Source organism: Chlorocebus sabaeus, chromosome 14 (genome assembly GCF_047675955.1).
Source record: "Chlorocebus sabaeus isolate Y175 chromosome 14, mChlSab1.0.hap1, whole genome shotgun sequence".
Taxonomy (NCBI): Eukaryota; Metazoa; Chordata; class Mammalia; order Primates; family Cercopithecidae; genus Chlorocebus; species Chlorocebus sabaeus.
Window position 1 is genome coordinate 48,686,032 of NC_132917.1, and position 11,744 is coordinate 48,697,775.

The window sequence follows — 11,744 nt, forward strand, 5'->3', positions numbered from 1 at the left end:
AAGATCTTGCAGCTATTCTAAGAATGAGGACAAGGTTTGTATCCTAAGGATGGCAGGGCAGAAAGCTGGAAGTGCCCAGGTCCTAGATAACCTTTGTGGAGGTCTCATCTGTCTCCTCTGCCATTGTGTTACATGAAGAAAATAAAAATCCCTGTCTAGTTAAGGCACTACTGTTTGAAATTTGGACTGTTCCAGATAGATAACACCAAGTTGTACAGAGAAACCAGGATCTTAGAGCTGATACATTCAGATTAATATCTTTAATGGCCTTGGTCTCTGAGGCATCCTTGGCTTTCTGCATGAAGACTTGATGTAGGTAAAGGATAATGGATTAGGAATTTAGAAAACGGAGCTCCTACTCCAGTTCTACCATTCACTAATTGTGCAAATTTGTTCAAATCAGAGAGCCTTTGGGGGCTCAGTTTCACTTATTATAAAGAGAGAGTTAGAGTAGATCTCAAAGTTTCTTTCTCTAAGCCACTGTTTCTCTCATCCTATGACTCAGTCTACACTGGGAATGGATCACGTAGAGTCATACTTAGGCAGTAGTTTCAGGTTAAGAAGCTGTTAGTGTGACAAAATGTGAGAAATAGCTTTGCTTTTAAACGTTATTTCTTGCTAAGTATTGAATATAATCCAGTTTACTAAGGATTTTCTTCATAAGAATTCTTTGTATTTTTTGTGGGTTACTGACTTAATTAGTGTAATTAAGCACAATTACAAAATTAGTGTAGATCTATATAATTGGATACTAACAATGTGTAATTAGGTAACTACGTCTTGTAATTAGAGACTTGAAAATGTAGTACCATTTTAGAGTTCTTATTCTACTTTGTCAAAAATTGTACCAAATATGCATACAGATTGTTTAAGAAGTTCACTTTACCTTACAGTTGAATGGGTTTTATTCCTGTAAATTATTAAAAGCACTTTCCTGCCCCACCCCCACCCCCCCCCCGCCACCACCGACATTAGGTACAAATAGCTTTGTATTGTTGAAATCAAACTTTTTTTTGGTCACAGAGTTAAAATAAACTTCTTTTACACTTTTTTTAAAAAGTAGCATATGACTAAAAGAATCAATTAGGGAGTTTGAAACGTGAGAGAAATCCTGGTTTCATTTCGGAGCATGTAAAATAGAATGTGGGGGCTTAGAAACTGATTTGAATTCTGAAAAAGGAAATCCAGGTATAGCATTTCATGAGTAGAACTGAAGTCATATAATCAGTCTTTGGAATTATATTGACTAATTTTTATGTACTTTAGATGTAAGCAATTTTTCCTTTTTGAAAAATTCATTGTAGGGGTTTCAAGATGATAGAAATGCTTCATATTTGTGAGGCCCCCAGTTATACAAATGGATTTGCAAGCATGGTCCTTAAGATAGCATCCAGAGAACTTCCAAGTGAATCTTTTGCTTCCTTTTCATTAGAAAAAAATTGGATGTCTTACTTTTCTGTGAATAGACTAAGAGTTGTGAGCAGCGCCATATTGGTGGAGGAGAAAACTATAAAGAGGCCAGGCACGGTGGCTCATGCCTGTAATCCCAGCACTTTGGGAGGCCGAGGCGGGTAGATCATGAGGTCAGGAGATCGAGACCACCCTGGCTAACATGGTGAAACTGTGTCTTTACTTAAAATACAAAAAATTAGCTGGGTGTGGTGGCAGGTGCCTGTAGTCCCAGCTACTCGGGAGGCTGAGGCAGGAGAATGGCGTGAACCTGGGAGGTGGAGCTTGCAGTGAGCCGAGATCATGCCACTGAACTCCAGCCTGGGTGACAGAGTGAGACTCCATCTCAAGAAAAAAAAAAAAAAAAAAAAGACAAGACAGGAAAACCATAAAGAAAGGCTCATATTTGAGATACATTGTGGCAAAATGATGTGGCCTCTACTGTTCCCCTTCCTTGGAACTGAGAGCAGCCCCTGTGAGCTAGAGGACATGTCCTCAGCTGGGAGTTTGCATGCTTAATTTTGGTGCCAGTTCCGTCATTGACAAGCATTGTGATTTTTCTTTTTTTTTTTCTTTTCACTTGGAATAAGTGCACCTAAAAGGTGGTTCCCTTAGTTTATTTAGTTGTGAGTATCAAATGGACAAAGGGTATGAAAAAGGGAAAAGAAAATTATACAGTACTATATTTGTGTTAAGTTTAAAATCCTATTATTATTTGGGGACAGTGGGTATCTTTTTGATGCCTTTCCATTTTCTTTATGTAAATCATTACTTACTCCTCATAGTCATGCAAGCATAGCTTTTTAAAGCTGGCAGGGGTCTTGACAAAATATCCTTATTGTGCAGATGGAACTCAGGCCCAGAGAGGTCAAATGGCTTGCCGAAGGTTGAAAGTTAGTTTGCAATAGAGCCATTTTAGAATGCAATTCTTTTGATTCCCAATCAAGTCCCTTTCCAATCACCCTTATTACACATGGCTGGTGCTGTTCTTGGGAACTGAGTGAAGTTGGGGACACCATCTGCCCTCATTGGAATATCTCTAGGAGGACTGCAGACTTTTTCTCATGTTGACATTTTCCCTAGAGAAGATTTGAATATGGATGCTTTTCAATAGCTCCCTTTCATAAAAGGTAGGAGGAGGCAGGCATTGCATTTGGTGAGCTAATACAAAGCTTTCCTGGGGAAATTATGAAAACTTGGGATGAAGATGAAAAGCATATGGTGAATTGGCTCTGCTTTCTGCAGTATGTGTAGGCTTATGCAGTGGGTGGTACTCTGAGGATTTGAGATGAGAATGGAGGGGGAGAGGTAGTTAGGGTTGTGGAGAAGACTATGTGTCAGGTAGTTTTTATCCTAAGAAGGGAGGTGACTTTGTGGCTTTGGATAGAGCAGGCTAAGTGGCAGATCCAGAATGATGGCCAATAAGTATAGTATCATGTTCTTGTAACACTATAGTTTCATGTGGTTAGTTCAGTGCTAACTCCTGAGATGGCTGGGGCTGCCAGTGTGCCTCAGGAACTGTTTCTTACACTAGGTAGAGAGCACTTTTCCCTCAGAATTTGAAAAAGATAATAAAAAGGTTCATTTTGGATGACTAAGCTCACACTATGGAGTGGATATATAACTTACAGAGGAGTTAACTTAAATATAACTTATAGGCAGAACTGTAATCATTATATAGTACGATTTTTTATTACCTCATCTCTCCTTAATAAGAATTGGAAAAAATGTTAGCCATTCCTGGTTTCTATTCAGCTTCTCTTCTTTTAACACTTTGCTTTTTAATTTCTTGTCTGTATTTTTCTACTGAAGTTCACATTCCACACTGAATTGCCTTAGAATGGTTTTTTTTTTATTGAATGATGAACTTTAATATCAATTAAGGAGACTTGTCAGCATCTTCTCATAGAATTCTTTAAGTTAAAACTGCATTTCTAAATGGACTGCATCTCTGAAGCTCTAGTTATCTTAATGCCTATTCCCACTGTTCCATGTCATACTAAATCTTCTAATTCATACTTAAAAAAAAAATCTTGCCACTTTTCTCATGCTGACAAAGTCTGTTGGGCTTATAGCTCTGCACAGAGCTGGACTGCTTAGATTTGTGCTATAGTAATAAGAACTTTTTCAGCCCTGGTTTTTTTTTCTTTTTTCTTTTTTTTTTTTTTTGCCAGATGAGAACAAAGGCCAGAGAGTTTAGTCACTGCCTGTAAAAGAGTGTTAAATCTTTTCTTACTTGGTTTTGCTGAACAGTGGCATCATATGTTTTTTCTACTCTGGGTCAACAGCATTGTGCTTTTTGTTTAATTATTTTAAGCCCACTGTATCGTTAAATCAGAAACTGTGAAGGGTCTGGGATTTTACTCTCCATGCAAACTAACAAGTTAGCCAGCCACAGTGTGTTGTGTGTGTGTGTGTGCGCGCGCACACACACACACACACACACACACACACTGCAGAAGATCTCTGAGTTAGAGAGAAAGAGTCACATATACAGCAAAAGCTGTGGCCAAGGTAATTTCTTAGCACCAGTTCTCCAAGCCCCATATCCACAGGTGACATGATAAAGACCAGGTTGTACCTTATATGCAGTGGGGTGCATTACAGGAGAGGAACCCTCAAATTAGGAAGTTCTGATCCTATATATGGGTGTTGGCAACCTGCCCCTTCTTCACTTCTGAGTTGGCAACCTGCTCATCATTCATTTCTTAGTAAAGACATTATCTTTACTCTAAGAAGTATGCCAGTCTTCTCCAGGTTGTGGTAGGAGAAGTCTTTATCTTTACTACTCTGGAATATCTCTGGGGTAGGGTCTTTAAGCTTTACTACGTCGGTCAGGAGACAAATCCTTTCTCTGACCTGGAGGAATATACCATCTCTAGTTTCCAGGGTTGTTTGCTGTTCTTCGAAGAGATAGTTTGAGATGTGCAGACATGCCAGACTCCTGGAGGATTGTCTTCCAACATACATGTAGGCAACGTCTTTCCCGTAAATAAATAATAGAAAACCAAAAGCATGTAAACATTTGAGGCCCCTCATGACTTACAGGATAAACTCTAAACTCCTGAGCTTGGCATTCAAGGCCCCTCACTACTTGTTTCTTTCTACAATTCTCCATCTCTAATCCTCCACTTGGATGTAACTGGCCTTCTTGTTGCTGGCTTTTTCTTTTTGCATAGTTTCCCTTCACGGCCTTTGCTGCTCTTGGAGTATCCTCCCTCACCTCCTCTCTGCCTTTCTGAATCTTCCCCATATTTCAAGAACTGTGGTTCATCATCAATCAGACATCCATTCTTTCCAGTTGTAGGCTAAGTACATCTTCCTATTTGAGCTCATGTTAAAATTTGAAATCCATCCTATGCCAATAAGAGAATGTGACCTGATTTATGTGCAAAGAGACTAGCATCCCTGAGGCCCAGAACTCACCTATTTTAAGGTCAGATTACAATTGAGAATAGAGTGGATCACAGTGGTCTGGGACCTAGTTAGCCTAGTGACTCAACTCCTCAAAGTTTCCTTAGATTAAAACAGGATTCTAAGAAGGCCAGGGCTGTGGATACTATTCTGGTTCTCTAAGTCCAGGATTAAAACATGCCCCCAGAGTGTTTACTTATGTCACACCTCCAGCTTTAATCAGACTTCTAGAGAAAGGCTTCTCTGGGACCCTGATTCAGTAGGTCTGAGAATTTGTATTACTAACAAGCTCTCAAGTGATGCTTATGCTGCTGGCCCACAGATTACTCTTTAAGAAGCAGGGGTCTAGATGACTTTTCATGATCAAGATGTGCATGAATATGTGTGCATGCATGTGAACCTCTGCAAATATTTCCCTAGAATTAGAATCCAGAAAAGGAACGGATGTTTTCTGAGCATTTTACCTCACTTAATCTTTACATGAGAGGTAGGATTTTTTTCTTTTTCGGTTTTGTGGCTGTAAAAACTGATTTTAGATAGGATAAATGACTTTGTCAAACAAGCAGGAGAGCTGGAATTCGCATTCATTTCCCTTCATTCCAAAATCCCAAGTCTGCCCGTCACACTAAGGTCAAGCCTGATATTTCAGGTCTGTGACTAAGAACTGGAACTAATGCCCTAGCAGACCACACACTCTAACTAACCAGGCAGTGCTTTCAGCAGAGGTACACTGTGGAGCAGGCAGTCGGGGGTATGTATGTTGTCAGTTTGGCTCTAGTTGCTGAGAGCCCTTGGAAGGCAAGACATCTCATACATGGAAGCGTGCTTGAAAGTTCACAGATCTTTTCACCTACTTTGTAATTTCCTCTGAATTAACCAGACAACTTAATCCTAATACCTTTTAAAGTCTTTTTTCAATATTTTATTCATTACTCTCTTGATTGGGTTGTTTAGCTTTTTTGTTTTGAGATGGAGTCTCACTCTGTCACCCAGGCTGGAGTGCAGTGGCCTGATCTCAGCTCACTGCAACCTCTGCCTCCTGGGTTCAAGAGATTCTCCTGCCTCAGCCTCCCCAGTAGCTGGGATTACAGGTGCATGCCACCACACCCAGCTAATTTTTGTATTTTTAGTAGAGACAGGGTTTCACCATGTGGGCCAGGCTGGTCTTGAACTCCTGACCTCATGTGATCTGCCTGCCTCAGCCTCCCAAAGTGCAGGGTTTACAGACGTGAGCCACTATGCCTGGCTGAGTTGTTTAGCTTTTAACCAAATGGCATATAAAGGTGGGCAGTGAATTTCAGGAAATAGGAGCCTCTTGGGGTTGGACAGAGGTGCCACCCTTCTCCCTTGGCCTCCCCCAACCTCTACTCCTTCTCCCAGTCCTACCTTCCCCTGACCACCCCTGCAGTCTCTGTGTGATCTCAGCGGGATAGAGTCTGGCTAGTAAGCCATGGGCAGGAAGTTATTTCATGTGCTCATCTTCTGATACTCCCTTTCACTCACCAGGGGATCCCTAAAGGGGCATCAACTCCATGGAGGCCCCACCAGGAACAGTGTGGGAGCCACTGCCTCTACCTAGCAATGTATCAGAGCCACTTGGGAAGGTTTCTACAAATGCAGATTCCCTGCATCACCCAGATGTAGTGATTCAAAATTTCTGCAAATAGGGACCTACAGTGTTTATTTTTAGAAAAGCTTTCTAGGTGGTATTGATATAGCTTGTTCTTTGAATAAGGTTTGGGAACCTTGTGTAGAGAAGGAAAAACACTCTCATACCAGGCTGGCAATCAAAGCTGATCCTGGTCACCACTTATTCCCTGGGCCCTGGGAAGATCATTTCCCCTATCTTAGGCCACTGTTCTCACACCTATAACACGGGGAGTTAAGTAATCTTTTTGGCCCCTCATAGTTTTAATTTCCTAAGACTCAGTTGGGTTTGCTTGGCCCTAGAAAAAGTTCATCCTGACCTCCGAATCACCTCCAGTGAAGATCCTGTGAGGTGTGGCTCCTCATTTAGCCCTTGCTTATTTCATCCTCGGGTGTAAGACAGAGGTCTTCCTTTCAAGGGTGCTGCAGTTGTTTGTGCCCACTTTTAGGACTTACCTTCTTCCTTACCAACCATGTGGAGACACTAGATATTACCATTTTCAGAGTAGTAGTGTTTCAACTGGCTTAATTCAATTTGGCCTAAATTCACTCAGCATTACAACATGTCTAGTACTCTGCCAGAGTTTATGAGCTATGGTTCCTGCAGATGAGTGGTTTGTCATCTGGCTGGAGAAAGATGATGTCAGTACATTGAACTTGGCAGTGACTACAAATAGGATTTTAGGTGCTCAGGGATGGGAAGATTGGAGTGGGCTGGAGGAGTTGGGAGTCTTCATGGAGAAGCTCACGAGCTTGGTTTCAACCAAGTCTTTAGCACAGGTGGAGGTCAGGTGGGCATAGAAGACAGGACAGGCTGATACAGGAAGGAGGATCATCCTGGACACACATCCAGGACTATTTGTAGGACAGATGGGAGACTAATTGGAAGGAATGTCCTAGGGAGTATGAGATGAGGATGGAGAGGCAGATTGGTATATTAAAGGACTCAGAAAAGAAACTATCAAGAGAGTAAACAGACAACCTACAGAATGGGAGAAAATATTTGCAAACTATGTATCTGACAAAAGTCTAATATCCAGCATCTATAAGGAACTTAAATAAATTTACAAGAGAAAAAAACCCCATCAAAAAGTGGGCAAAGGACAGGAACAGACACTTCTCAGAAGAAGATGTACATGTGGCCAACAATCATATGAAAAAAAGCTCAATATCACTGATCATTAGAGAAATGCAAATCAAAACCACAATGAGATACCATTTCACAGCAGTCAGAATGGCTATATGAAAAGTCAAAAAAAGACAGATGCTGGCAAGTTTGTGGAGAAAAGGGAACACTTATACACTATTGGTGGGAGTATAAATTAGTTTAAACATTATGGAAAGCAGTATGGCTATTCCTCAAAGAGCTAAAAGCAGAACTGCCATTCGACCCAGCAACGCATTACTGGTATATACCCAGAAGAATATAAAGCATTCCACCATAAAGACACATGCCTGCGAATGTTCACTGCAGCACTGTTCACAATAGGAAAGACATGGAATCAATCTAAATGCCCATCAATGACAGTTTGCATAAAGAAAATATGGTACATATATACCATGGAATACTATGCAGCCATAAAAAAGAATGAGATCATATCTTTTGTAAGAACAGGGATAAAGCTGGAGGCTATTATCCTTAGCCACAAGTCTCCTGGTGCAATATTAAGAAGAAAATAACAGATGCTGACATCTACTTGAGTGAGGAGGGTGGGAGAAGGGAGAGGAGCAGAGAAGATATCTATTGGGTACTGAGTGATGAAATAATATGTACAACAACCCCCACCCCGACATGTGTCTATCTATGTAACAAACCTTCATAAAATAGAAGTTAAAATAAAAGTTAAAAAAATAAATAAAATTTTTTTTATAAAAAGGACTCAGACACTGTCCCATGAGAAAAGAGATCCGTGGTAGATTCTTGCATGAAGCAAGGATGTGATCAAAGCATTATATTCTAGGAATATAGTTTCAGGTGGAGGCCTATACAGTGGTCTAGAGAAAGGAGATAGCAATTGTAATATTAGTCAAGGAGCTAATCTGTGGCTGTGGCTGCTACCCAGCAGGGAGCCCATTTCTGAGTCTGCTCTTGCTTCTTCAGCCTGATGAAAACCCCTTGTCTTGTCCCCTGGTGCCATAGGACCTCAGTCAATTTAATACACACTCAAACACATCTTTGTTTGCAGCACTCAGGCGCCATAGGGATATGAAGACGTCAGAAGAGGAGTCCTCATTTCAAGAAGATTGTTATCTAGTAGAGAGCTGTGATCCTGATCAGTAGGTCCTGGCACTGTGCCAGTGAGGTTCAAGAATTGTTTGTTTCTTTCATATCCATTCATCCACCCTTGTTCTGAGCACTCACTGTGCACCAATAACTATCAAAAGTGCTAAGGGGAATTTAAGTCACTCTAAAATACTCTCCCTGCTCTCATGGGTCTATATAGAGAAACCTGTGGGCTTGGGATGTCAAAAGTAACCATCACCTTCTAAATTGTGAGATTTCACTGTAAGTGAAATGGAAGCCAAAGGAGGAAGAGAACATTGTGATGAGAGAGGTCAGAGAAACCTTCTTGGAGAAAGCGGGTCTTCATGTAGCAAGGCGATAGGATGTGCCCAGAGTAGCACAGTTCAATAGTCACAAATATCATTTTAAGTTTTCTAGTAGCCACATTAAAAAGTTAAAAAGAAACAGGTGCAATTAATTTTAGTATGTTTTTTAACCAAATTATTTTTTAATCTAAATTATTATGTTGACATGTAATTGATATAAAAACCTTCATGAGCCAGGGCATATTTTGTACATATGGTACACCTCAATTTGAACTAGTCGCATTTTGAGTGCTCAATAGCCACATGTATTGGGCAGCTCAAGGGGGTGGGTGGATGAGCAATTCCATGTAGCTGTTGATCCCTAAATGTCTGATCTGGAGGAGGGGACTCTGGGGATGGGCTGGGTGGGCACAGCTGTTGTAGGAGGGAAAAGGCTGGGACCAAGAAAGCAGAAGGCTTTAGGAAAATGAGGAATAAAAATAACTGTAAGTTCTAGGGAGTTAAAATACTTGGTGCAGGGAGGTACACACATTTTCTGCCACAACAAACAAATTCTAAATGGCTCTGGGAGAAAAGAGGGCCCAAATAGGAACTGCATTTCTGGAGAAATGAGAGTCCTTAAAGCTGTCTGAATAGAAAATAAGGTTATCATTATGCCTTATCATTAGAAGAGAGAAGAATATTAAAAGGACTCAGTTCAGCTTGAATAAAAAAGATAAATTTCAAGTAAACTGGCATACAGTTTATCCATGACTGGATTTGCTGTAATAAAGTCAGTGAGGGAATAAGCTGGGTGATTTACAGGGTGCCTGCTTCTGTAAAATTTACAAACTGCTGTGATAAAATGTCACCTTTTATGATGCATTTCACCCGGGTTGCATATATAAAGGGCACTGCAATGGAAAGAGTTGCAAAAACAAAGCAGCAGCCTAGCTCCCCAGCTGCCTTTGTCTGCTTTTCCAGCAGAATTGGGGATTTATGGAAAGATGACTTCCCCACTTGCCTTTTTTGGTTGTGGCTTGCAACTGGTGAAATGGCACCATTTCCTTTAGTTTCTATTTTGCGACCTGGGGTGAGGGGGACTGTTTTCGATAATGTAGACTAGGAAAACTTGAGGTGGGATAGGGAAGCATGAGAAGAGGGAGGAGAAGAGTATTGATTCCAGGGGTTTCCAATCCAGTGGGGAAGGCACACCCATAAGGGATTGAACACCAGTGTAGCAGGGTTGAATTTTTAATACAATCCATGTCGTCATTCTTTACTTTAATAGATCAAAGTGTATCTGTTATGAGTCTCCATCTACTTGTTTGATGAGAAATTAAATCTTAGTCATTATTAGGGTTTCCTACCTGACTCTATGAGATCATAGAAGTGTCCAGGGCTTACCTGGTTCCCCAAACTGGGGAGGAACCAGGTTCTTGGTCCATGGTGTGTTCATTTTCATTTTCACATTTGCCATTTTGTCTAGACAGTGGCCATGTAGAGAGTGATCCTGTTCCTCTGTCTCCCAGTCCTGATGCTCTGTGGGAAGTCACAGAGATGCCCCTCTTATGCCTCTCCCAGTGACTGCAGACTGCCATCCAACAGCCCCCCCAGTGTCCTATCCCCACCCATTCAGGGCATTGCCTCTGAGTGAGCGCACTAGCATCTTGCGTTAACCTCTGTCTCAAAGGAAACTTTAACTCTCCTCACCTCTGTTGGCTTCTCCTTTTCTCCTTACAGCACTCATGTCCATGCTTCTCCTGCAACCACCTGACCTCAGTCTTTTTTAATGGGCCTGAAACATAAATCCCTTCCTTCCTGAATCTCTGTGTGTGTGTGTGTGTGTGCGCGCGCGCACACACGTATGTGTTTGTAAAAAATCAACTTGGATCTTGGAAAGAAAACATGGTTGGCTCCCTTATTCCAACAATGAATATAGATGGATATAGGGAAAACAATGTTCATACCAGTTTCTTTCTTAGTAATTCTCCCATTTATACTAGGTGGACAAGGGTAAATGCTTTAATGGGACTAGAAGCATGGTGCCTTGGCATCCTAGCGATGAGAGATTACTTCAAACATGGTGGAACCAAGGAAGGCTGCATGGAAGGGGTGAGATTTGATCAAGATTGTGAAGGCTGGGAGAAGTTTGCTTTGTGCAAGAGATCATTTCACTTAGAGGGAAAAGCTTGAATCAGGCCTGCAGTCAGGGAGATGGAGCCTGGGAAGAATATTTATTTGGTTTGTGTATGTGGGTGAGGTATGGGGCTGGGGGATGTGGGAGTGGGGCTGGGGTTTGAATAAGTGGAAGGTAGGTTGGTGGCTATTGTGTGGGGGTGCTAAGCAGTATAAAAAAATAACATGGCTCTATCAAGTCCTTAGATAATGTTTGGCAGTTTTCAACTAGTGGAAATAATTTCACTTATAAAACTGGATATGTAGGTGGCACTGAAAACAAGAATGCTTTTCTGAGACACTGCCACAAAAATGCTTGTCCACCAGATACCAGAGAAAATCCAGGCAGTCATAGCCAAACGGGTACTTAGATAACTTTATCCAAAGTGTACTCCTTTACGTTAACTTACCCAATACCTAATTCTCCATTGCACTAAGAGCCCAGGGCAGCATGTGTACCTTCCAATGCTCGGATCCCTGTCCATTAATAGTTCTGTGTGCAACAGTTAATGTCTAGTCTCTGCTTA